This window comes from Nomia melanderi, chromosome 5, assembly GCF_051020985.1.
Source record: "Nomia melanderi isolate GNS246 chromosome 5, iyNomMela1, whole genome shotgun sequence".
NCBI lineage: Eukaryota > Metazoa > Arthropoda > Insecta > Hymenoptera > Halictidae > Nomia > Nomia melanderi.
The window spans coordinates 4,926,139-4,952,589 of NC_135003.1; the positions used below are offsets into that span (position 1 = coordinate 4,926,139).

At 31.2% G+C, this 26,451-nt stretch overlaps 7 non-coding genes across 7 annotated transcripts; 2 read left to right on the forward strand and 5 right to left on the reverse strand.

The window, feature by feature from the left end:
* The first annotated feature begins 7,104 nt into the window (after positions 1–7,104).
* TRNAT-AGU (transfer RNA threonine (anticodon AGU)) lies at positions 7,105–7,178 on the forward strand. The gene has a single exon. It is a non-coding gene; the product is annotated as a tRNA-Thr (tRNA).
* A 6,712-nt stretch (positions 7,179–13,890) lies between these two features.
* TRNAC-GCA (transfer RNA cysteine (anticodon GCA)) lies at positions 13,891–13,962 on the reverse strand. Its single transcript has one exon. It is a non-coding gene; the product is annotated as a tRNA-Cys (tRNA).
* A 123-nt stretch (positions 13,963–14,085) lies between these two features.
* TRNAC-GCA (transfer RNA cysteine (anticodon GCA)) lies at positions 14,086–14,157 on the reverse strand. Its single transcript has one exon. It is a non-coding gene; the product is annotated as a tRNA-Cys (tRNA).
* Positions 14,158–20,758: 6,601 nt separating this feature from the next.
* Positions 20,759–20,881, forward strand: LOC116431048 (U5 spliceosomal RNA). The gene has a single exon (XR_004235849.2). It is a non-coding gene; the product is annotated as a U5 spliceosomal RNA (small nuclear RNA).
* A 1,631-nt stretch (positions 20,882–22,512) lies between these two features.
* TRNAT-AGU (transfer RNA threonine (anticodon AGU)) lies at positions 22,513–22,586 on the reverse strand. The gene has a single exon. It is a non-coding gene; the product is annotated as a tRNA-Thr (tRNA).
* Positions 22,587–23,767: 1,181 nt separating this feature from the next.
* TRNAA-AGC (transfer RNA alanine (anticodon AGC)) lies at positions 23,768–23,840 on the reverse strand. Its single transcript has one exon. It is a non-coding gene; the product is annotated as a tRNA-Ala (tRNA).
* A 1,206-nt stretch (positions 23,841–25,046) lies between these two features.
* TRNAP-AGG (transfer RNA proline (anticodon AGG)) lies at positions 25,047–25,118 on the reverse strand. Its single transcript has one exon. It is a non-coding gene; the product is annotated as a tRNA-Pro (tRNA).
* Positions 25,119–26,451: the final 1,333 nt, after the last annotated feature.

The window sequence follows — 26,451 nt, forward strand, 5'->3', positions numbered from 1 at the left end:
TTGAAATATCATTGTTAAAAAAATATAAAGCATGCATCTAATATGTTGTATCTTTTGATATAAAGTTAAAGGTCATAAATTACCTATTTTCTGTTTTAAAATACAGTCGACGTTTTATACATTTATATCTATATGGAAATTTTGTAATTGTATTTTGAAACCAAATAAATGTTTTATGAGTATATTTCCTTTCTAATATACAAATTGTATCTTCCGGTTTTTTAAGTTATGCTACAAATTCAAATTTCCTGAGTATATCGTTTATATTACTTTATATCATAGCCAAACTATTATTCCTGTACATTTTCCCTTCTTTTCTATAAATAAAAGCACATTAAAAATCTTAATTAATTATTGCTTCTCAAGATTACAAAATCGTAACATCATAAGTCTTTATAAAATTTTTTATGTTCAAAACATATGTGTTATATTGTACTTATAATAAAAAACAAATATTCCATAAACCAACATATTTCCGGGTAGCAATACTTTTGCTTTCCTTTAATCGAAAGCTGACTGAAATAATGGAATTCAAAAACTAGCTGAAACAAACCTCTATTCTTAAGAAAAGGACACAAACCGTAATACTTCATTTAAAATATTGTACTACATTAAGTAACGACTGCATCAATAAAACATCTCTCTATTAAAAGAGCCAATCAAAAACACAATCATAGGTGACGTTAATTCACATTAATAGTCACGAATGTAGCATAAATTCCATCCTTTCTAATTCATTAACCGAAGGTCCACCCTGCAGAAAACTATTATAACACTAATTCTTTGTCATTCTAGCACTCTTTCAACAATAATTCCTTTCCAACACTTCCACTTCCAACCTTTCGTTGTGCATCCTTTAATCACCGATAAGGAACCCAGTCCATCCTTCAATTCCTCTAATATACTTAATACAGCAGAAAGCAGCAGCCAAGGAATGGAAATTGGGTTATGAGTACGAAAGTACGAACGCAAGGGTCCTCGAACGGTTCGTCAGTATCGAAGCGTCTCGTTGGAAAAAAGAGGTTTTTTTCAGATCGCCGATCCGCCATCGGAAGTTACTGTTTTTTTTCTCTCCCTCCCACCCTTCCACCCCCTCTCGGCCCCTCTGTCTCTCTCACGCCCTCACTCTCTCCCTGTCTCCCTCTCTCTCTCTCACGCTCTCTGTCTCTCCCTCTCTCTCTCTCTCCCTCTCCCTCTCCCTCTCCCTCTCCCTCTCCCTCTCCCTCTCCCTCTCCCTCTCCCTCTCCCTCTCCCTCTCCCTCTCCCTCTCCCTCTCACTCTCTCTCTCACTCTCTCTCTCTCTCTCTCTCTCTCGTTCCTCTCTTCCCGCCGAACCATCCAGGGAAAATGCTTCGCGAGCCCCGGCTTGGAAAAATGTAGAGCACGTTGACGTTGGAGCAAGGGAGCAGACGAGAGGATATCGAACCGGCAAGTCCAGAGGTGGAGTTGCCCCACCAGGTTTCCATGGAAACGTGACACTCTCTTTCGGGCTTTTCGAGCTTTTCGAGCTGTTCAAACTTTTCGAGCTTACTATGCTCACTCTCCCCCGTTTTTGCACTCTCCGCATCGGCACCATGGATCCGCCGCCGTACGATCGGCCTCGCCTCAAAGAACGATATTTCTCGTTATTTTTCTCAAACCGAAGGGAAAAATTATTTGATTCCCCAGAAACTGATATTGCGGCCCGGCTAGTTTCTATTCCCAGAGTTTTATTTTGCCGCGGTATCGTTCCTCTTCCGCGGCCGCCAATACCAGCTTTGCTTTCCGAGTTACGCCTCCGATGTTGCTCGCTCGGACGTGTTGAATAAATACCGATTGCCATTGACGCTGCGTAAAGTTTCGAACCTCTACAATTGAAAGTCACGGACACATATTTCTTAATAATCGACGGGCGTACAATGTGTAATGTCCTTTCACTGGTTTTTGAAATGTTATGCAGACTGATTTATGTCGCGTATGTTCTATCGTGGATAAAGGAAGATATTTGGTTTTCATTTTGCTTTTATAAATAATCGATTCATGTTGTTAGTTAAGTGAATGTTTAAATGTGGATGTAATCATTCGTGAATAGCAAAATTATACGTGTGATCAAATACAAGGAGAATTCTAGAATTAGACAAACATCCGAAATTTCATGCAGTATGCAATGAAGATTGTTTTTTCGAGAAGAAATTATGAATTATAATTGTAATGTACCGAACAAGAGTTTAGTACATTATAATGAAAATGGTAAAGAATTTCAAAACTCATTCCAACACAATTTTTCTTAAGGTGAAAATTTCCAATTGCCATTCTATCATTCGTATGTAGTCTGAAAACAGTAACTTATAATTACTTACAGTATAACAGTAACTAAACAATTACTTACTATAAATGTTACCTTATTAATTTTACTTCTCTAATGGATTTTCACTAGAAATATTAATATTTATTTCAATCCATAATTTTATGATTTATATTTTAGTTATTGGAATAATATATCAATATTATAATACTTCTTTACCTTTTAGACAGAGTACTGCCTCTCCTTACAATTACGTAATGCTTAAATCCTAATAAAAGCATGAAGCATTAATACTTAATTATAGAACCTACTTCTTAATCTCATCTTCTTGAATTCAATTTAAATCCACAATCCTGGAACGTTTTTATTATAATAAATTAAGTTCATTCATGTTTAATTAAGAACATGGGCTCTACAATACTTACACTTACAACTGTACGCGATACGAAAATAAATAAAACCTTTCTATTAAAACAGTTATGCACGTATTAAATTAAAAAGAAATCGATGCATGGTCACCAGAAACAAAAGAAGAAATAATATTTAAATTAAAGAACAAACTATCCTTAAATAATCGCATAAAGAATTCATTATAAAAAGTACCACTTATGTAATCATATTTCGTTACCTTTTCTTCAAGACTTCACCATTTTAAAATGAAAATTAAACAAAACCACTAAAAGATGTATTAAATCCGCTAATAGTTATCGTTAATAATATTTTCAAAAAATGAATCTCATAATTCTTTTATGATTTATTAAGATATTTTGAACCTTCTAAAGGAATTGTTATTCGACATGTTAGAATAAAATGTTGAAAAAAAATGTAAATCCACAATACGCGTTCAGTGAATCGTACGTATCACCGTTACTGGTACACAACCGGAAAATATACTTTCATTGAGCGCACATCTTGTTCTGTCCTTTCCAATGTTCTTCGTAGCAGCTAGCTCGACCATGTACTCTTCCGCGTGTGAAATGTCCCCATGATTTGCTTTTCGCTCGTTCGTCCTTCCTCTTTCTTTCATACCCGGCCCACCTACGTGTGATCCTCCGAACAGCACCACCGTTTATATAAGTTAAAACAGAGTTTCTCAAACTTCTTCACCTCAATGTCACAGACGATTGAAAGGTGTGCCGCTTCTAATGAAATTTCTGGCACGTTGGCATGAAACGAGACAGGATTCATTCATTGAGTATTGCTTAGCAACACTGACATGATATACTATCAGTTATAAAATCATAAAAAATTGTATTGCAATCAGAATAAAAATAATGGCAGGTTTTTATTACTAATTGCAAATATTCGTCGGTGAAACATGTGGAACTATGTACAAATTTAGAATAAGCTTGTATCACGTGACGACCTTTCACTTAATTTAATATTAATATTTTCGACAAGAACTACTGAAACACATACTTGGTTTTAAGGAATTAATATAATAATTATTGTTTTATGCAGAATATTATTATTTTTAATCATTTATAGACGCAGTCTAAATTTTCTTTTGGTAGTGTGTGCAGTGAATTGTCTTAAAAGTGAAATGCGCTACAAAAATATTTAATTGTACAATGGAGCAAACAGTATTGTTTTAATAGAACATGCCGAATGTAAAATGATACTATGAATATTTTAATTTAGGATAATATGTACTGCTTTCATTAGTGATTATAAAATGGATACAATCAATAATGTAGGGCAGCAAACATAATCGAATGAATATTACAGAATGAATTGAAGGAATATATTAATCAAGTAATGAATATTTTTTAGCATTTAATTATTATAACCAGAATTTATACGCATTGAAACATGGTAATTAAATAAAGATATATAAACAGCAAATTGTTCGAATTTGTTAAATGTACTTTCCGGATATGTATGTTGCAAATAAAAAAATATATTAAGTCAATAATAACTACTTAATCATTACATCACTGGAGTAACAATATTATTTGAATTGAATATAATTGATCCTTTCATTATGCTTCGTATAAATAGTGTAACGCGATAACAGAAGCTAGCATGAAAAAGATGGTACAGTTTTAAATTCCTTAACAATATTGATACAGATTACAGTTTTGATTCAATTTTGATACAGATCACAATTTGTTTATTGTTACTCCTAATACTTATTCTAACCCTACTATATGACACTTTCACCAACAATTTTTGAGCACATCCAATCTCAAAAGCCATGATGTCTAAAACCTACAGATACCGTTACAACAGTTTCCAAAAATAAAAAGAATTTCATAAAACTCGAAAACAAACTTTTCCAATGAAAGAAGAAAAGAGAAACTACATGTCTTTTGGCAATAATATTGTAAATCTTCTAAAATATCTTAATACGACATTATAAAACATAATACTGTGCTATTAGCCGGAAAAGATTTTATATTTTATTCAAATAGTAACAAGTTAACCATCATTATTGAAATATCTTTAATTTGTTCGATAAAATTCTTTTCGACGGGTCTAGTGCCAGTGGTTCTATTGTGTCAGACCGTCGACTTTAGAAGCAGAACAGTGGTTTGAGAAGCACTGGGTTGAAACACATCCATATATAGTACACCTATCCGTCTCTACGCGATGGCCGCGAGTATTCGTAAAGTGAGCGAGAAAGAGCATGAATGACATATGCGGAACGTAGCCACCTCTATATTTTACTTGAAGCTATTCGCGAGAATTTACGAGGAACACCCGATACTCTCTTTCTCTCAGTCTTCTCGCCTTCCCCTCTACCATTTTATCCAAACATCTATCTCCTCACCATCTTCCTCGATTCTCTTGGCTTTTGCGAGCCGCTTTCCCCCTCCACTCAACACGTACCAGCATAAAGTTGTATAAAATCTAACTTGTTTCATAGTGTGTGTGTACGCTGTCCTTCTTCATTTTAACATTTTTTTATCACGCACGTCAAAAATTTGCTCACGTCTACCGCGTATAGCGAATTTTGAAATCTTATCACTTGATAAATCGGTGATAATATACTACTTGTACACTTCTTGCATGTAAATTTCTCAATGAGGAATTTATTTTTGAGATTTTAATGTGTTCTTCAGACGAGACTTAAGGAAACCGGCAATTAGAGGTATATTTAATTTTACAAATATTATTTAGTAACAAGGTTAAGTCGATTTTCATTGATGTAACTGAGAGAATACGTGTCATATTTCTCTCTTTTTGAAGCTCTACTTTTTAAGATTTATATGAATGAACAGCTATTTTTCTAGGAACGGTACTAGGAAGTGTATAATAACTTTACTACTAACTAGCGAATAGTCAGCATTAGATATGTAAGTAGTTTAATAATGTATCGCGTTTAGTTAAAAATTTTTATTATTGAAATTGTTTCGAAAATTTTTGACATGTGAAATTAATTAATATATCAGTTTACATTGACAAATATCCCAATAAAACAATTTATTTCGTGTCACAATTATATGCTGTATGTTGATGATTATAATTTTGGTATTACGATTGTAAGAAAATGTAATATAAGAATTGTGAAGGTGATCAGTCATTGAATTCTTTATACACACAATAAAAAAGGGAAACAACATTAATTATGTATTAATATCATACAGGTATTAACGGTATTTAAAAGGTAATACTTATAGAATAAAGAATAATTATATAAAAATAATAATTATTATAAAAAAGATTTATAGTAATTTATTATTTGTTTAGTATTCACGAAACTACGAATTGTAAATTTCATTCATGGAAAGAAGGAAAATACTTTTTGATTGCCAGTGAAAGAAATGAATAATTTAAAACTGGTCGTTCGAATCAGCAGGTCCAATTAAATCAACTCCAACGAGAATTCGATTTAATGCAGGGGAAAGTTTGAGGCGGATTCTTCAGTGGTGTTTTCAATATTAACGACTGATTTAATGAGAAATTATTGGACAGTGAGCAATCTAGTTTCACGGAATATTAGACGTTAACGAAGTAAGCGAGATAACCCGCCGAAAAGGTAGTATCCTTTTGCCTCGAGCGATGTCTTTAATCTATTTCTCCGGCTTAATTATGAGGGAATCTTGCAATACAAGGAATACTGATTATAACGAAATGATGTATTCACAAAAGAGGCAATCAGGTTACAGAAAAAAGGTATTACTGTAACGTTATACGTTACGCATTATACGTGAATAGGTTATAATACTATATGACTATTTTTAAATATAATATTTGTTTTGTAAAAATTATATACCTTAAATAAATGATTAAGGTTGAATGATTTTGAATTTTATTTTTATATGGCTAAATAAGGAGAAAATACTAAAATACTTATCTAATTTTCAAAAGTGAAAAGTTAAAAAACTTAAATACGCACTACACCTATCTTTTTTTTAGTATGAACAAAATTTTTATTCTAGCTTACAATTTTTAATTTTAATTAGTAATATTGATATATTCAGTGTAACTTTGTAATGTCAGTTCCTCTTCATATAGTGATTGACATGTCATGTGCAAATATTTTCAACATTATTTTACTCATTCTCTTCCTATTTTTGACCAATATACTTCAGAAATATTATGTGTATAGCCATATTAACAATATTAAATGTAAAAATAACTTATTTGCAAATGTATTTTTCGATTTAAATTATTAGATATGTATTATTGACGATTTGTTTTTATTTGTTTCGAACCTATGTCTTCATACAATAGGATTTTTTACATCAAAATGTACATAATTATTAATACATTACTAATGAACAATAAGTTTTAATTATTAATTATATTTTATTTATTAAATCCGTAAAGTATTACTTAGTTTAAAAATAAAAATATTGAACTCTCTTCCAAAAGGCGCTGTGGCTTAGTTGGTTAAAGCGCCTGTCTAGTAAACAGGAGATCGAGGGTTCGAATCCCTCCAGTGCCTCCTCCTTTCCGAACGGAAAGTTATAGAATTATTTTTTTTTCTAATTTTAGCTTGAGTGTATAATTTATAGTAAAATTATGTAAAATCCTCACTATAATAATAATAATATCTATAAAAAATAAAAAACACACTTGATTAAAAATAATTTTATTGTCTGACAAGTATGTTTTGTTAAATTATTATAGTATAGTAATACATATAATTAATAGTAACAAAACATTATGTTGTAACAATATTATAACAAGTACTATATTATGAAATGTTCAATTCCCTTTTCGCAAGTTATTAATATTTAATAAAATCCTAATGATATTTGTAATTCAATCTACACAAGAATATACCTCAATTCATTTTCATTTAGAGTCAATTACAATTTTTCTATAATTCTCTTTAAAGGTACGTACGCGCTCAGAAATCGTTGGTTTATTTGTAAATTTAATTGTTCAAAGAGTAACCGTGGTTGAAAACTCGACAAATGCTTATCAAGAAGCAATGAAAATCTTTTAATTGTTGAAACAGAGTAATTTTAACAGGCCTAATGTGAGTGCCACGAAGTTTAGCGCGGAACTTTGAGCAAGTTTTATCAGCCGTTATCTTTTATCTCGGTACTTCGCCAACTTTTGAAACCTCTGCCGGCGGGTCAGCATTTTTAACCTGCAGGACGTAAAGTTAAATATTCACTTCATGAAAGTGCCGTAAAGGGGCACAGTTTTCTCTTCTTAGTGGCTTGCCTGGTCGAAATGGCGACGAGGAATTCATTTACTCCCTACGCGAAAATACGATATGCTCCGATTCCGTGTAATTTGCACGATCTGTTTACATTCAATCATTATATTCATATCTACATCTATATTAAACTTACGACACAATTGAAAATTCAAAACATTTTTCTACAAATTTCATGTTTAGTTACTTTTGTTTATAACCATAGTTTAGTATTTTTTAGTTCCTGGTTAATCTAAATACATATGAAGAACTTTAATTTATGTGTACAAAGAAATAAATAAATATCCTATATACATAGGACACAAAAGATACAAATATCCTATATATAGAAAATTTTCTTCAAACAGCTAAAGTGAAAAATATACCATTTTTTTCATTCCTCCTCTTTAACACTACTACCTTAATATTTTATACACTGTATTTAGACGTTTTATACTAATAAATAAAATAATTATAGTTAGGTAATACTTCAAAGCAAATTTCATATGCAGAATCAAATTTTCCACTGCGAAAACGTGATATCAAAGGATATAATCTTTTATCTATATATCCTTATTTATAAATTATTACTCTTGCACATTAAATGCATTTACGCACATAAACAACGTCACTGAATTCTTGTTAATTTAATTTGACTATATACGTACATATCAAAACTAAAATTGTTTAAGTAACCCCTAATACATAGTGTTAATAGATAAAAAATTTTATTCGATTTAGATTATTAATATTCATTTTTCTATAAAACTTCAAAAACACCTCAACGTAAAAACAGTAAATGATAACCAAGTATAAAAGATCAAGTATTTGTTGCAAAATAAAAATGTTACATCACTTCGTCCGAAAAATGTGATATGAACGGATATCTGTTAACCCTGGTATCGAGACAAGTTATGTACTCGTAGGAACATGAACAAACCAATTAGCTGGTTAAGCGGCCAAACCCCCATGAAATTCAATTGTCTTCACCCCATGCGTCTCCGACTAACCACCCTTATATTTTCATCCTTCTCCTCGAGCACTCGAGCACCCGTGCCCGGAACTCTAACGGCCGTGCAGGCTTGCTATTAGGGTGTCAATTAAATTAGATCACCAGCCGACTTGGGGTGGCTTAACTGATAGAATGTCACGTATATACCCGTATACGTTCCTCCACGCGAAAAATGGGTTAACGGGAAAATGTAACAAACGATCTCAAATGATACAATGGATGTTTTTACCGATTGCAACTATTCTCCTATGTAGATTCAAGAAATTTTTGAATAGTTTCCTACTTAGTTTGCAATCTTATGTGTGTCTAGGAAATTTTGATTTTGTCAATTTATAACTTACTTAAGTATGTAAAATAAAATGAAATTAGTTAATGAAGAATGTAATGTTTTCCGTAATTACTTTTAAAACTTCAATTTTGTCATGATTTTCCATAGGTAATCATTTGTAATCCATTTACGAATAAATTACGGATGGTTATGCACATTTAGTACTTTAAATGATAGTTTGTAGAAACATGTATTAAAGATATATTTTTTTCTAGATTAGTATTTTATTTGCTATTTTTCTATCCTTGGTATTTTAAATAAATTTTCAAATGTACTGTTTTAATCTAACATTAACTAATATAAGTAATTCTAATAATATTGATGTGATTACTACAGATTAGAGGGGATTGTGAACGTTTTCATATTAAATATTTTCGTTAAGTTATCATTTATGGAATTGATATAAACTTTACTCACTGGAAGAGTGTTTTGAAAAAATAAAACAACTAAGTTGCAATATAATGATCATACTTCTTTTTAATCGAAAATATCTGTTTCCAACTTTGCTCCCTTTTTCATGTAACTATTGCGGAGAAACTGTGTTTATTGTAACATTCGATGACAATTGATACGTGTGTAATATTGAAATTCAGCAATTTAGAAACAATGGTCTGCAATCTTTTATATCGTACATTTCTTTTTACCTCTAGGAAACTTTTCTCCTTCGTGTTACCTTTGGTCAGCAGAATTCTGAATTGGTTTCTATCTTTGATTCCCTCTGAACAAAGAGACTCACGCAGACCGTAAGGAAACGAGAGAAAATTAAATTAGCGTTGTGCACCCGAGAATTCCTTTGATGAAAACATAATTTCTCATTGCAGTGATGCATTATCAAATCAGTTGCGCTTGATAAAAATTTTTCACATTTGTGTTTATGGACGCGTAATGATCTCTCGAAAGAATATTTTATCAATATAAACAGTCATTTGTTACATCATTGACATGTTCAATAAAATAACGCTAATAACGTGATCAAATAGCCAATATGTTCTTTTTTTATTTATACATCATCATTTTTGGAGATACTTCCTCAATAATTTTATTTTCTTATTCCTATTACATTAGCTTCATTCATTTATTTACTTTACTTGTTTTTATAAAGTAACTATTTTATAAAGATATACTAGCAGATACTATTATTACACACTACTCATATAATGCTTGTATATAAACTAATTAGTAATAAAATACACACTTCGGCAAAAACAGATGAAGTTTATATTTTTAGTTTCAACTTAATGAACATCTTAATGGATAAAATAAATTTTTATTCAAATTGCCATTTTAAAAATGGAGATTCGTAAAAATGTTTGCTGTGCATTTTTGAATATGATTCCTTGGGATATTAAATATCACAAAGTCACATTTTTAAACGCCTACCAGTCGTGCTGAAATCAAACATAGCGTAGACGTTATTGCGCATAATAATAAGTTATATTCTACAAATCACTCGACTGTTTATGAATAATTTAAGCGTTCAGCCCCTAGATAAATGGGTGGGGTGAGACTGACAATCCTCCGAGGACAAAACGCAGAAACCCCACAGGGACGAAGACCCTTTGTTACCGCCTTGCTGGTGGTTGAAGCAAGGATCCTGCTCTTTGAACCTATCGCACGTGGTAAGCCACTGTTTGCATTGGTCTTCCTTGTTGTACCACATTTTCCAACGATGTAGGGGTTGCGAATTTTCAAACAAATGTGAGGAAGAGTATTTAATTATTGACGCTTGAAATTGTACATTTCATTATTGCTGATAACATTAATTAATTTAAATATTATAACATTTCTAGTATTTTCCAAACTTGGTATTCATGGTAACTTAATTGTGGTGAAAGAAAAAGATTCTTATTCTTATCAATTCTTTATTTCTTCTTCCATTATTTTATAGATTTTCCAGAAAAAAATTTTGTAGGCATAATTATTTAATTATTAAACTTACAAGCCTGCAAGTGCAACGAAACAATTTCGATATATGAATGTTACATTAAGATTTAGAAAAGTGAAAATATTGAAATTACTTTTAAATATTGAAGTTACTGAACAAGGTATATAAATATTTCTATTAAATTGGTATACATATCAATGTATCCTTTTTTCAAACATTAATTAATTGACAGTACACCCTGATATATATTACTATATATAGAACAAATTTCGTACAGTTATAATTACTTCTGAGAAAACATGTCATGTTTATAAACTGTACAGTATGGTCTTAAATATTGCAAATATTAAAAGGTATTAATTTGTTTCAACGGGAAGCTTTATTATTTCATATAAATTTTTAAATAGTAATCCAAAAAGAAGATTTGAAAAATAGATCACTAGATGAGAAATTGACCTAGAAGAACAAAGGGACTACATTTTGCATGAATATCTAAAAATTTATATGAATTAATAAAGCTTTCTGTTGAGGTTAGAAATGCTGCAATATTCAATAATAGGTGTTAATGTAATAATACGCAATAATATCAAGCGTAATAAAATTTTAAATATAATTTTTTATTTCGGAACAAAGTTCAAATTCTTGCTCAAATATAAGGTGAGAATGATGAAGCACGCAATAATCAACTCTAAACACCTAACCGTGAAATTACACGAATCGATGCTCCTTTCCCGACCCATCGTTGAATTCGATAGTTGACTAGATCGATCTGTAGTGATTCACGCGAATAATCATGAAGGTCGAAACTAGCATCAGGGAGAATCCCTCCCGAAAGCCTCGTGAATTGAAAGTATTGTATCCAACGCCGGTCCGATCATTGCCGACGATAATGGCGGATTAGCGCGGTCCCATCTGTCATTTGACTTCCGCAGAATCGCGTATCGCTAGCAACCGTACCTAATACATTACCAAGGATGAAATAAAGTAGCTTGATCCTGGATCGAGTTAATGCCTATCGTAAAAATCTCGCGAGCCGCCTATGCACTGTTGTCTGAATAAATCTGCGTCATTATAATCCGCCTGTCTGTAAGTAAAAACCTTTTTAGAAGACACCTTACATAGATTTGGTTTTGAATCAAAGGTACCAATACACATAACGGCTATAGCAGTGAGAAAATAAAATTATTTAAATAGATAATAGATATTGAATTTATAAATAATTAAAAGTCATACAAAAATATTTTCTAAGTGCAAATGTTAAGAGAAATATAAATTCTAACATGTCTGATACTTAAATGATGCTATTAATAATAAAACAAATATTTCTAAGAATTACACACAGACTATATTTAAATCAGTTAATCATTAATGTGTATTAATATTTATGTATTTAAACTATAATAGGATAGACCGAGGCATCAGTTCAGGTTTAACAGCGAAAAACTAATAACTAAAACTTAGAATCAACATTTTTTTCATACATTTCTTATGAATAGACATTCAGCTTCAATATCAGTGAAAAAACTGATTAAAAAATTCAGAAACCTTCGTGTTATAAGAAAAAATCTGAAAAGTGAGAAATATCTGATTCACCCAAAAAATCCCGGGGTGAAAAACAAAAATTTTAAAATATACTGTTTCTGTTTTTTCTTTAGATATTTTACTTCCCATGAGTATAACATATATGTACAAAATATGAAGTTCACTGATGATACGATTTGTCGGCATCCTTGACTCGTATCTGAAAATAGTGGTAAATATATGTGACAATATATGAAGGGACGTGCGAGAGAAAATGCGACAAACGGGTCAAATGCAGACTTATGCCAGATATACATTTCATTTGGCGAACGGCCAATTGGCCTGATCATTCGGAGCACTGCGGCCATTCCACGGATTTTGTCGAATACTTCGCCTAGCTTACGGATTTAACGTTTACTGTCACAGCAGGTGGTTTTCGCCTGAACATTCATCTAGTGCGGTTAGAAGTCTTATGAATTGATCAACCGCATAACCTTCTTAAAGTGACGTGCCATTGGCAACACTTTGATTAATACTTGACTTATTTCAAAGTAAGGATTTCAGAGTTATAAAGTTCTTTTTAAGGACGTGCAATAAGCAACAAAAATCATTTCGTACATTATGAATAATACAACCACGTGAAAACATAAGTAGCATAATTAAATACTAATTAATACGTTAATCGTTATTACACTGCCCACTTAATTTATTTATAGTCTCAGCAATTGCTTAAAACCCAAAAAAGCAGAACATGTAAAAACGTTTAATCAGAGTTATATTTCATTTGAAAAATGGTAACACCCTTGATGAAGTACAGAATTTTATTTTGCACTTGAATTCTTGTGAATTGATAAACAAATGTGTATAATTGCATAAACATTGAATAATAAACACATTTGTATCTCCTTATACTACGAGACCTATGAAGTTCTGGTCTTCCCATATTAATTACATACAGCCATACGAAAGGTCCAGTATAGAAAAGTAAATTCCAATTTTAAATTTCGATTGTGTAAATTATATATAAATCATAACAAACGATTATATATTTAAATAAATTATTTTGAAACTTTGTTTATGTAAGATGATTTAACAGTTAACATACAAATTATACACTCATATTTGTATAATAAGTATATATAATTATAGTTAAAATAGATTCATTTACTCGAAACAAAATTGTAGTAATACTATTATACATCAAAATAAATTTTGTCGTACTATAGAAAAAAATAATAAAGAAAAAATGGAAAAGAAAGGAAGGGGGCACCCGGGTTTGAACCGGGGACCTCTCGATCTGCAGTCGAATGCTCTACCACTGAGCTATACCCCCAGTTGTTGGAACCGTTAATGAAACTGTAGATATCTAACAATACTATTTCATATAATGTTAAATAAACATTTCTCATAATTTAGTAAATTCAATTGTTTTCGTAGAATATGAAAAAAAAGACCAAGGGGGCACCCGGGTTTGAACCGGGGACCTCTCGATCTGCAGTCGAATGCTCTACCACTGAGCTATACCCCCTCTTGACATACGAGCGATCAATGATTTTTATATTTTAAAGTTATAATTTATTACAAATTCGGTTATTACAGTTGTTATCATATCACAATATAATTTTATTAAAAATACAACGAATGCTAAATTCTAAAATATTCGTTTTTGAGAATACTGATAGTTATTGAATTATTATAAAATCCTTTTACTTCTATTTAACATGTAAATAATGTTATCCTTGTTCTTTGAAATGATACATTTGTTTTGTGTAAGATATCATCTAACCAAACTATAATTTATTATTAACTTATTCTTATAGTACTTCATGACTATACCAACTTACAATGTTCTGTATAAAGAATAGAATAATATTGTCAATATCGTTTCCATACTTTTAAAAAATTGAATAAGGAGTTCATTTTTTTATCATAAAGAAAAGATACCAAAGTATGAGTAATAAATACGTAAAAGAGACACAGTCGATCCACATTCTTCGGATAATTAATATAGGAAACACGCTGCTGTTTTGTTTATCTACACTGACTCGTCTCGTTAGAGACTGTGTAAGTTAACTTTCTTCCTGAAAAAACATAAACACGATATCACACAAAACGTAACGTACTATTTACGAAACTTTTGAATTTTCTGTTGAAAGAGTTTTATATATTTCTAGTATAATATCACTCTAGCAATACTATATTCATTTTCCTATTTAATATCTATTACTTCCTATGGTTTTTAATACAATTTGTGTGTTAAATACTATATCAACAAAACAATATCAAATGCTTGCGATCACAGTATGAGCATTTGCTACCATGCACTTTGTAGTAATTGCCGGTCATCGATAAATGGCGGGGAGTAGTCTAAAAACAGTCTTGTTGTCATACAAATAGCCATGAGCTTAGCCCCCTGTGAGGCACGAATGACGACAGGTAGAGTAATATACTGAGGACCGCCTAGTGGCTTCATGACTTGGCCATATGCCACCGTGACTAAGGCACACATGGTCGGAGAATCGATGTGTATAGAACCCCATAAAGGTACAGAACTCTTCAAAAGGAGCTTGTAACGCCACCGCGTAAAAGACAGCCATCGTGACTGACACCTCGTTCTAGGTTTTTCTTGTGACAGGTGAACGAATGAATTGTAGTACGTACTTGGGAGTAATATCATTAGATACTATTAGTTGACCACATTAAAAGTCTACGGAGAATGTTTGCGTTTTTAAGTGAATTAAAGCGAGTTGCATGAAAGCTGGAGCAACGATACACTTTTTTATCAAAAAAGGGTGTGTGTACTTATGGGTTCTTAATTATTTAAATGAAACATCTTTTATGTAATCCTTCTCGTATTAATATTCCAGAGTTATAATGTACCTTAATGGGGAAATGTAACTTTGTATGACACCTGCAGTCTGTACTGGAAGAAATATAAAAATCTAGAAGTCCTGTGATAATTAATACTGTGTTACTCGCTCATGATATAAGATAATTGAACATTTTAATTAAAATATCGAATTGAGGAACTACTTTCAGCAAAAGTACATTATTATTTACATAAGATATGGTTTTGCTCCTACCGATAAGTAGGTGTGAAATGTTGGAATTGTTGAAATAGTGGATACTTGATGTTCTACTTTTATAAGTAAACAGTATTTAGATAACATTAATCTGATATAAATATGTAGATATTAGATTTGATTATTTAATAAGATTTTCAAATATAAAACTTCAAAATGTAATATTATAAAGTACTATCAAAGACGCGAAATAAGTGTTGATACATTTTGTTAACGAATAACATTCCTGTAAATAAAGATTCTTTATCTTGATAATTTTATTTTAGCATTTATACGCTTTTATACATTTCATATTCAATTACTAATAAACAATTGTCGAATTCGTGATATTAGCAACAAGTCGTATTTTAACAATGACTTATCAGGCCAGAGAACTGTAACAAATTGGAACACAGAAGTCAGTCTTTGTAGCTTTCCATTCGGTTCACGAATTAATCCATCAAACAGTCACGATATAACTCACGCACGCCTTTGCCGCCCCTTGCGTCCATCTTCTAAACCTTCGAAACTGATTGCACGACGTATTTAAATAGGTGCAGTGACAATTGGAAATACGAAAATTCAATTTCTTTCTACGTAGTATGGACATTATACATTCTACTATCTTTGCATTGTGTATTTAAATTGAAACTCAGAAATTAGTCATCTATATGGTGCCTTGCAACTTGAAACAGTTATTCATTTTTAATATACAGATTTTGCCTTATTATTTTTTCATATAACTATAACTGTTATGAAGCATTGTTTATAAAACTGGACTTTACTAATTAATCAAATTAAATGTTCTCCACATTGTGTTACTAATCATAATCAAAAAGTTGTATTTTATACATTCTAATTTCTTTCACGAGTATGTATGTTGCGTTATTCGACATTTCATCAGTATTAAATAGTATAATACCTACCATATGTTCATAAATCTTTGCATGATTGTAGCATTCCAAATCAAATGCTCGTCAGACGTTAGAAAATTCAGTCTATTCGTTCTCTGTTTACAAAAATAGTAACAACAATAATGATAATGTCGTTGTCAAATAATTAGAAATTGTTATGAATCTTCTATTCCATCTTGATTTCTAACTTTATATTACAAGGTAAACTGCTAGTTATGCAAAATGCAAAAGTACCTACCTGTGACTCTAGCACTTAGACACGTTCTTATCACGTATCTACCACGAAAACTATTCTGGCTTTGAACCAACTGGCACCATTAACCCAAATATATGTACCGTTCATTATGAAGAGAGTTTCTGGTACATAAATTAATCACAAGGTTCCCCCGTGCATTCTTCGGGACTATCAACCTCGAAATCCGCTGATTCGATAATTCAGGAATGAATGAAAGATTTAGTTAAGATGGGGAAGTATCATCTGAAGTTTATTTTTACACCCTAATGTATAATCATTCGAAAAGATATTAATGATTAATAATGTCACTAATAATTATTATACTTACTTAACCATACTTATACAGGGATTTTATGTAGAATTTTGTACATTAAACATATGCAATGTATAATGCATAATTTAAATAAGGAATAATTGTTTAATCTATACAAATAAATTCTTATGCAACTATCTATAGACCTAAGGAAATATTTTAATTTAAACAACAGATAATATAATATATTTGACTATTATTAGTACCTGTTAAAATTAATATACTTTTCTTTGTATATATTAAATAATAATATGCACCTATTCCTTGATATTAAAACGTTTTATATTTCATTCAATGAGTTTTCTTACATCTATTATTTTAAAATGTAGTAAGACAATTCATGAAATTTAACTGTAAGCTATAGAAATACGAATAGTATAGATTTATACATATTAATCTATTATTATTCCTACAGATAAAAATGTCAATCAGTAATTATCGTCAAAAACACTTATCACAGAAAACAATTTACGATTAAAATTCAACTTATTACACAGTAGGTATTTAAAAGTAAATACCTTTTTATTTAAAATGGAATACTACCATCTTCAAATGAAAACAAAATATAACTGGTTTTAAAGTTAACAAAGACTACTTATTATAGTCTATTATTTTCATGCGAGTAAAAAAACTTCCTATCGCATAATATGTACAAAAGTGTATTTACTTCCTTATATTTATATTCCTTCTAATCCTACACGCGTGGTACTAAGAATATGACAAACGTTAAAAAGACGATTAAAGAATTGTCAACAGGTGAATGTTTTGAACAATATTGGCACGAATAATGCACCCTCCGACGTTATCATAGGAACACAATCTTCCCAATCATTTCTTGATATAATCTCATGTACGTAATTAAAATATTACAATTGATACTATTCGATCTGCCATACCAAGAATCGTACATGTAGCAATTGCTGCCCGTTCCTCGCTTCAAAATACCCTACATAAAGCTCGACATTAGCCTTCGCATCGGCCGTTAAGTCTATCCTGCAGCGTATCCGTTGTATCAACACCCTATCGACAATCGTTGGTAGCATTTAGAATAGCGCACACAAGGCAGCCGGCGCGTAAGTTCACGCGTGTGTTCCGGTACCAGGTAAGCGTGGAAACGGAAATGGGACGCGTCTGGAAGACGTGTGCTCGGTTGCGCGTGCACAGACGAGCTCGCAGCGGAACGTGGCGTACATGTGGACCATCGTTGGTGTGCCCACGGCCGTTCTCCACGGCTGGCCCGAGTATGGGATCAATATAAGCGATGACATAGCGAGAGCTCATCTTTAAGCCACGCCCGTCGAGATGGGAGCACCAATGCTACCGCGATCCGCCGACCGCGTGGCCAATCCGCAGCCGGCATTGATTTTTCGCGGACCCTTTTTTTTCACGAAAGTGAATTTCTTCGCGATGCTGACGGGAGAGCCGGACGGGAGGGATAGAGACAGCGAACGAAAGACGGGGAACCAGCGGGACCAGTCGCTAGAGAAAGAAACAGCCAAGGGGGGACGGAGATAGACGACGTTGAACGTAGAAATAGAATGAGGCGCTACAGGGATAGTAGAAATGGGTGGGAGAGAGGAAAACCAGGAGTGGAGGAGGAGACGCCCGTGGAAAAGGCGGAGGATGAGGATCGATGAGGACAGGGTGACTCTTCCAGGGGTAAACGAACCCCCATTTCATCTACGCTTCGCGCTGTTATCGGCTGTCCCTTTTTCAATCGGCGAAACCCCTGCTGCTAGGATATCGAGGCACCCGGCAAGTTCATCTGCATGCGTGGTCCGCTGCCTGTTGCAAGACGGAAGCGCACGCCGATCCGATGTCCATACTGTTCGCTGCCGCGTTCTTCCTTTCCCTTTTTCTCCCTTTTGGTTTTTTGTTTCGCGCGTTCGTTCGTAAACGGGCGACATACACGAGTCGGTCTGGAGCATTAATCTCGAACATCGACGGACAACAGCGATTCCGGGAGATATCGGTAGCGTTTAACGGACTGCACGGGTGAAGAAGTGTTGTTTGGCGTTCAGTTCGCCGGGGAGAACGTGTTGACCCTCGGAGCCGTGTGCGATTTTGAAACTTTTCGCTTTGTACTCTGGACGCTGTTTGCATGGAGTTATTATATTTTTAGTGAATCATTTGCATCTCTGGTAGAGTATGTGTGATTTTGAATTGTCTTAGACGGAAATTGCATTGGCATTTTGCATCGTGTATTTGATAACCCTCCAATTAAAGATCACCTATTTTTTTTGTAAAAAGTTAGCAAATAGTAGGATAGAGTAATATAATAATTTTATAGTAGTTATGTAGTATCTGGAAGGGAGTTATTATAAAATAATTATGAAAAAGAGAAAGTGTACGTTTGAAAGAGAGTACTATATTTCGCTGATGTGTCAAAATGTTTATTGTATATAAACAATTAAAGAACCTTGAAAGTATAGAAAGGAATAAAAAATATTTTATATGACCATGAACTTTTCGTTTTAGCTTGATATATGAAAATTTTAAAGTAATTATCATGGTCATTGATCAACATGTATAGCATTCAAGATTATTTAAATCGAGTTTTCACCGATCTTAAAGTTATCTTGAAATTGAGAATCATTTTTAGTACTCTATTGTGATAAAAAAACTGTTATTTTGTGAAGAACGTGTTAGAAAAAACTGAATAAACCCGTTCACAGAGCTTTAGTTCATTTTATGAACACTTTGTGAATAAAATTAAGCATTTCTCTTTTTAATATTAGTGTAACACTGTTTACAATTTATATTTTATTAACAACATTTTAATTTTGTGTTAAAGTAGCTATTACATAAGGCATTATAACTATTTCCTATTTTTTATATAAAAAATTATTGTCTACTGTTATAATGGATTTGCTTTTCATATTTTACGATACAAATATAATGACAATAATTAAGTTTATATATGTAAGATAGTGACAAGTGATAGTTTAAATCCTTTGAATGATAAATGTATAATATCGTGCTATAACTGCAAACAGAAATTACGTATGAGCTAAAGGTCATATTACCGCCATCTTGTGCTACTACAGTGAACGATACGACAGAATCGCGAACTTACCTCAAACCCGTTAGAATATTCATTGTCAGTAATTAAATTTACAACATTCTAGACATTTTTTAAATTGTGTATATGATACATAAATTGAATGTTGCAAATTTTAAATGAATAAATGGATTAAATTTTAGTTAATTAATTTCAGTTGTTACAAATAGAAGTATATAAGTACCTACCTACAATAAATATAAATAACAATAGTAAATTCATATTTAAACTAATCTAAGACTGTATGCAATAAGTATGTGCACAAATTTATATAATATTTACACACCTTTTAATACATTTTACAACGCAGTATAGTATTATATTGTTACATAAACAAATTTATTTTCCAATAAAATTATTTATTGTTTACATAAAAAAACATTTAATGCAATTAACTTGAGAAATTTGAATACAAAATGTAAAGTTCATTGACCGAAAATTACTGTTAAGAATTAATGCCTAAAGTCGCCGTCAGATGGCAAATATTCTCGCGAGTGAAATGTCGAAGGAAATGTTACATGTTGGTAGCTTGAAGTGTGGTAGATCACTCTGGTTTCTCTTCAAATCGCGTAGAAATCTTTCGCCTTTTACTAAAGATTTCCGTGGAGGGGAACAAATGATGAGTCTATGAACTAATTTTTTTTAGTACCCAATTTATAACTGGGTCATTATTAATATGAAAACAAAATACCTCCATTTAGTTATCATTCATCAAATCTTTTATACTGATTCAAAAACTCTGTAATTTTTAGGAAGTTACGTACGCGTAAGTTACTGTAACATGGAATTTCTTTTAAAAATATAAATAGTATTAATTAAACTTATCGAATTTATCATTATTAATAATATTAATTTTGTATTTTTTCATAAATTAGTTTGAAAGTCTTCGTTGTTGATCTATTACACAAAAAAAAGTAAATTAATATTGTAGTTTGATAATTAAAATTCTGAGATTTGAGTATAAAAATAATCATGTGTTAAGAATAATAGTAATTTATACTTTAAACGTATTTAGCTATTAATTTTTTTATTACACATTAAATGTTAACGTACAAAAATTCATTTATTAATGAATTTTTATACAAAATATATTGAGTCACTAATCCATACCTTATCACTATCACAATCAATCCAGACCAAAGGATACATTCTTACCATACCTTACTAATTTATCGACTTTTGTATCACAATTTACCAACATAAATGTTTTTCTTAATCTCATTCATATCTACTTGTTTCTTGATATTTCACTACAAATGATTTAATAATATTGCAATACGAAAATTAAATGTAAGTTAATATGATTTATATTGAAGTTGTATAATACATACTCACATAATTAATATTGAATAGAACATTTCACTCTATCAGTTATGTAAAAGATAACACCTAAGGTATAAGAAAAAACAACAATAATAGAATTAACAAGTACTATTCATAAAACGCATTGCCCACAAAAGTAAAAAATTGAAAACTTGCATTTTTGTACTTTTGTCGACCTATAATTACCTTCTGTTAACTTGTTATATATACTTATGACTGTCGACATGGGTGTATATATTCGAATGCACCCTGCCTCTAATCTTTATATATGTATATAAACCCTCTATATAACCATTTCAAAATAATTCAATCGCTCCCCGCCAGGTGGATTCTACTCCCGCTTGCAGGAATACATCCACTCTACTATAATTGTAGTGTTTGAGAGGAATCCTTATACTCTAGCTCCTCTTCTTTACATAATGATCTCCCATCTGCGGGGGATTCGGTGGGGAGAGGAGTGTTGATGAGTCTACAGACCTAACCAGACCTACATTTATGAACAATTTTTGCAGACCCAATGAAGACTTGGGTCCCATTATGGAAATGTAAAGAAAATGTTAAGTTCGGAGACAAGTGTAGAGATAATTAACAAATATAGTTTAGAGTAAAAACAATTATTTAATTGTAGTATTTACCACCTCTTTCTAAAGAGAGAATTTATGTAGAATATAGACTAGTTTGTATTATAATTTATTAAACGCCATAAAATAGTAACATTAACGTTTGGTGAATTTATATTCACTATTTACTTTTGCCTTTAATACAGTATTTATATGAAGCGAATATTAGTATCAATTGTGAAAATTAATTATTAATCTATTGGTTGAATAAGAAGTTCTATTAATATTATAGAGTATTTCAAGTAATGCATACTTCTATATAATTTCAGTATTATTTGTAAGTTCATACCATTAAAAAAATGAAACAAAAATTATATTTCGTTGGTTACTAAAGAGATCTGTACCCAAACGGCAGAGGCTCCGGAGGGATTCGAACCCTCGATCTCCTGTTTACTAGACAGGCGCTTTAACCAACTAAGCCACGGCGCCATTGAATTCTGGTTTCTTTCAATCATAACATTTGTCACATTCAGACGGATTAACAAAGTTAAATGTTTACAAATGTATATCACGATTACATAATCTTTTATGTAGTACAGAAACGATGGTCATAAGTACCATAATATAAAAGTGTAATTATTAATGTGATAAACCAATATTAACGAATATAATTGTGACAATTATACTACGATTATTCATAATTTTAATAGTGTCAAAAAGTGTATCAATTTTGCACAATAAATTCATTTTTATTCTAATTTCATGCAAAGAAAATTAATTAAACATTTTTGCAGGATATCAATATCAATATCTCACACATGCTAAACGAGCGTTCCACCACAGTTTTTTGTAACGAGCGTTTATTGTGTTAAAGAAATATAATAATATTTTTAAGGGTAATAACAAATTTAAACCCACAAAAAATATAATAAAATAATAAAATACATCGAGATTAAAGGTCTTAACTATATAGGATAAATATACTTAACAGTAATTATAATATTGCACTTATTACTGCGATCTTATTATCTAACAGAATTACGACAACCCACTGGTATGGATCTTTTTCAGTTGATGTTTTCAATATTTTTAATTTCGAGGTGTTCTAAAACCTCTTTAGGGTCGAAATTTTCGACTATGACTTTTAGTAACACGATCAGCTGTTTTTCAGATTTCGATCTGTGCATAAAGAAAGTTATGTTATTTTGTTTTAATACCCTATGGACACTTTTATAATTACTTAAATGATGTTGTTTGTAGGGTATGTTTACTATAATTTATATTTTGACTGATTATTCCTCAGTTTGGCTATTAGATTATCTTTGAAATTTACATTTTGACTCTACGTATTTCGAATACAAGACCCTTTTTATGAAGACTGGTTTAGAAAATTTTATTTTTGCAAGTGTATGCAATTATGTTTACACTAGCTTATTTATAATACACAGATGATATTCATCAATTCGATAATATTAACGTGCAATTATTAATAAAATAAATCAGTATTAACAAATACAATTGTGGTGATTATACTATAATTATTGATAATTTACATAGAGACATAAATTCTATTAATCTTGTACAATAAATTAATTTTCATTTCAAGAAATGGAAAATAAAATGATTTTTATTGAAATTTAGTAAAAGTAAAGTTCTCATGTAATTGTTTTTGGAGGCGCCGGGTATCGATCCCGGTACCTCTCGTATGCTAAACGAGCGCTCTACCATCTGAGCTACGCCCCCAACTGATAACGGGTTTTTAATGTATTATATTTCATGTAAAAGTGACTATTATATTTATAATACATATAACATTTTTTAAATTTAAGTTTATTTACTTATAATCTAATAAAATTAATTATATAAATATTCTAAAACTATTATGCGTTTAGATAATGCGTTCAAATACTCATTACGACTTTCTTTTAGTAAATGTATACTATCATTGCATACTCACATTATGTATACTGTATATTTGATTCCATTAGATGAAACAGTATCCATTCTAATGATTGAAATAGCATTTTCGATTAATGGTAGCATGACACTTAAACGGGATTGGCCATGACTGTCACCAGATCCAAGGCTACAGTTCTTATTACCTTATAATTGCCAAGGTTACATCGGTAGTCCCGTCACATTCTTTAGAAACTTAACGAATCGTAAAATATAGTCCTCGTTCTTTATTGTTTTTGGAAATAAATCACACATAATTCGCATTCATATATTACTTGGTATATATTAACTAATTAATATATTATAAAACATATCGCGGTTTATAGAATGGATTAATTCAAATTTAAAAAATTGTAGAATTAATTAATCGTAAAAAATAATCAGATTAATAATTGCAATAATTATTTCGAAAATATTTTCTGCTCCTGAAGATAATATCAGAAATAGAATAATTTTTTTCACTTGTGTGGTCTAATTATTATTTTATAGGATCCAAAATGTGATTAAGCCTTTTTAATTCTCCTAACACTGTAACCATTGCAGGATATATATGTTTCATATAATGGGAGCAGCACCTAATTTTGTACAATTTTGAAAATATAGCTTCTCGTATTTCTATAGTTCTTTGTATAGTCATAATGCGTATCATTAACGCAGAATGTTATCTTATCTTCTACAGTCATTAAAATTACAAAACTTACACTATCTTATACTTATGATAGATATAATAGATTATAACCACTAGCAAATGTAGTGAACAAGTAGAATATTATTGAAAAGTGAGAAATTAGTTCGTAAATTATAAGAAAGTTTGGAAAAATTTATCTTTACAGAATATGTTTTACAAAATGGGAGTTAAATAGCGTCTATATACCGAACAAGACGACAGTAGTCCAATATCAAAGTTATATATTACAATATGTTTCAGTTTTGGACTCAGGAAGCCTGACACTTCAAAAATTAATGAGGTACAGTTAAAAAATGAAAAAACTTGGGCTCGTCCGGGATTTGAACCCGGGACCTCTCGCACCCTAAGCGAGAATCATACCCCTAGACCAACGAGCCACGTTGAAAAATGATACTTTCACATCGAAAGTGATCATGGAGAACGGGAATCAATAACTGCTGAACGTCAGGTGTACCGCTCACTGAACGGCGCGACGTTCGAGTCCATGTTTTATATGACAAAATTCTTGCAATTTAATTGTATCTTTACCAATTTAAATAATGAAATAACCAAAATATATTGATAATACAATGTTTCGATTATAAAAAATTAAATGTTGCATGGTATGTGCTGCATAAATCCCTATTTCACATATTCGTAAATATTTGCGTATACATAGACGTGTAATAAACGAATCTGTATCTTAATCCAAGTAATTTTTATTATACTTTTATTGTGTAGTTTTAAAAATGGCTGTCTTTTTGAATTATCATCAGTTTCCTGAAAGGTTAAGCACTTTTATATTAATTTCTTAAATAATTATTTTGCCATGGATAGTAGTAAATTTTCTTCTGTGAAGTAATTTGAAGTGATTTGAACCCATTTATTAACAATTATGACACTATTTTTTTCCATACAGTTTTTATTACTCCGAATTTTATTATCACATTTGACGTTCCGGTTTGTTATCGCTGAATTTCTGACTTCGTCAACAATATTGAAGTACTGTAAACATTAATTATGTCACATCGGTTAATCAAATCTATATATCCATTTGCGAATGTTTTATTAATCGCTAATCGTCGTGTTTGGAATTTCTTCTCCATTTAACATATTGATATCATTAGTGTAATTTACGCTTAATTTTCCTAGTCACTATCACTTTTTTTATACTTCTCTGTGATGCAAATGCGTTAATTAACCAGTATTTATGATATTTCACTACTTGTTATTACAGAAGTTCATTATCGTTTATGTATTTTCAAGTAATTCAATATCTTTAACAATTTGGTTGTGAGTTTTCAGATGTCATTCAACCTGTCACGAGACCTGGATGTTAGATATACAGATTATAGTATTTATGTATAGCAGTCGTAAAACCAAAATGTTCAAATACATATCAATAATTTGCTGCTAGAATGGCAGAAGTCAAGAAATTGAGGATCGCCGGAAATTAAGTTTAAATATTTCATACTCATATAATGTTGTAATTAATTTAATTTGCTATGTTCTGTACAATACCATGTTGAAGTGAAATAAAAATAGACAAATCTGTGTGCAAATAAATATGAATCCGTGACTGCGAATCTTTACGTTTTAGTATGTATGCGTCAAAAACTGTGACTTGTAGCAGAGTAATTCGGGGTGAGATGGCTCTGGGGGTGAGATGACTCTTTAAAATTGTCGAATTTGTTCAATCTCCTTGAGTAGTATAGTAAATCTTGTATAGAA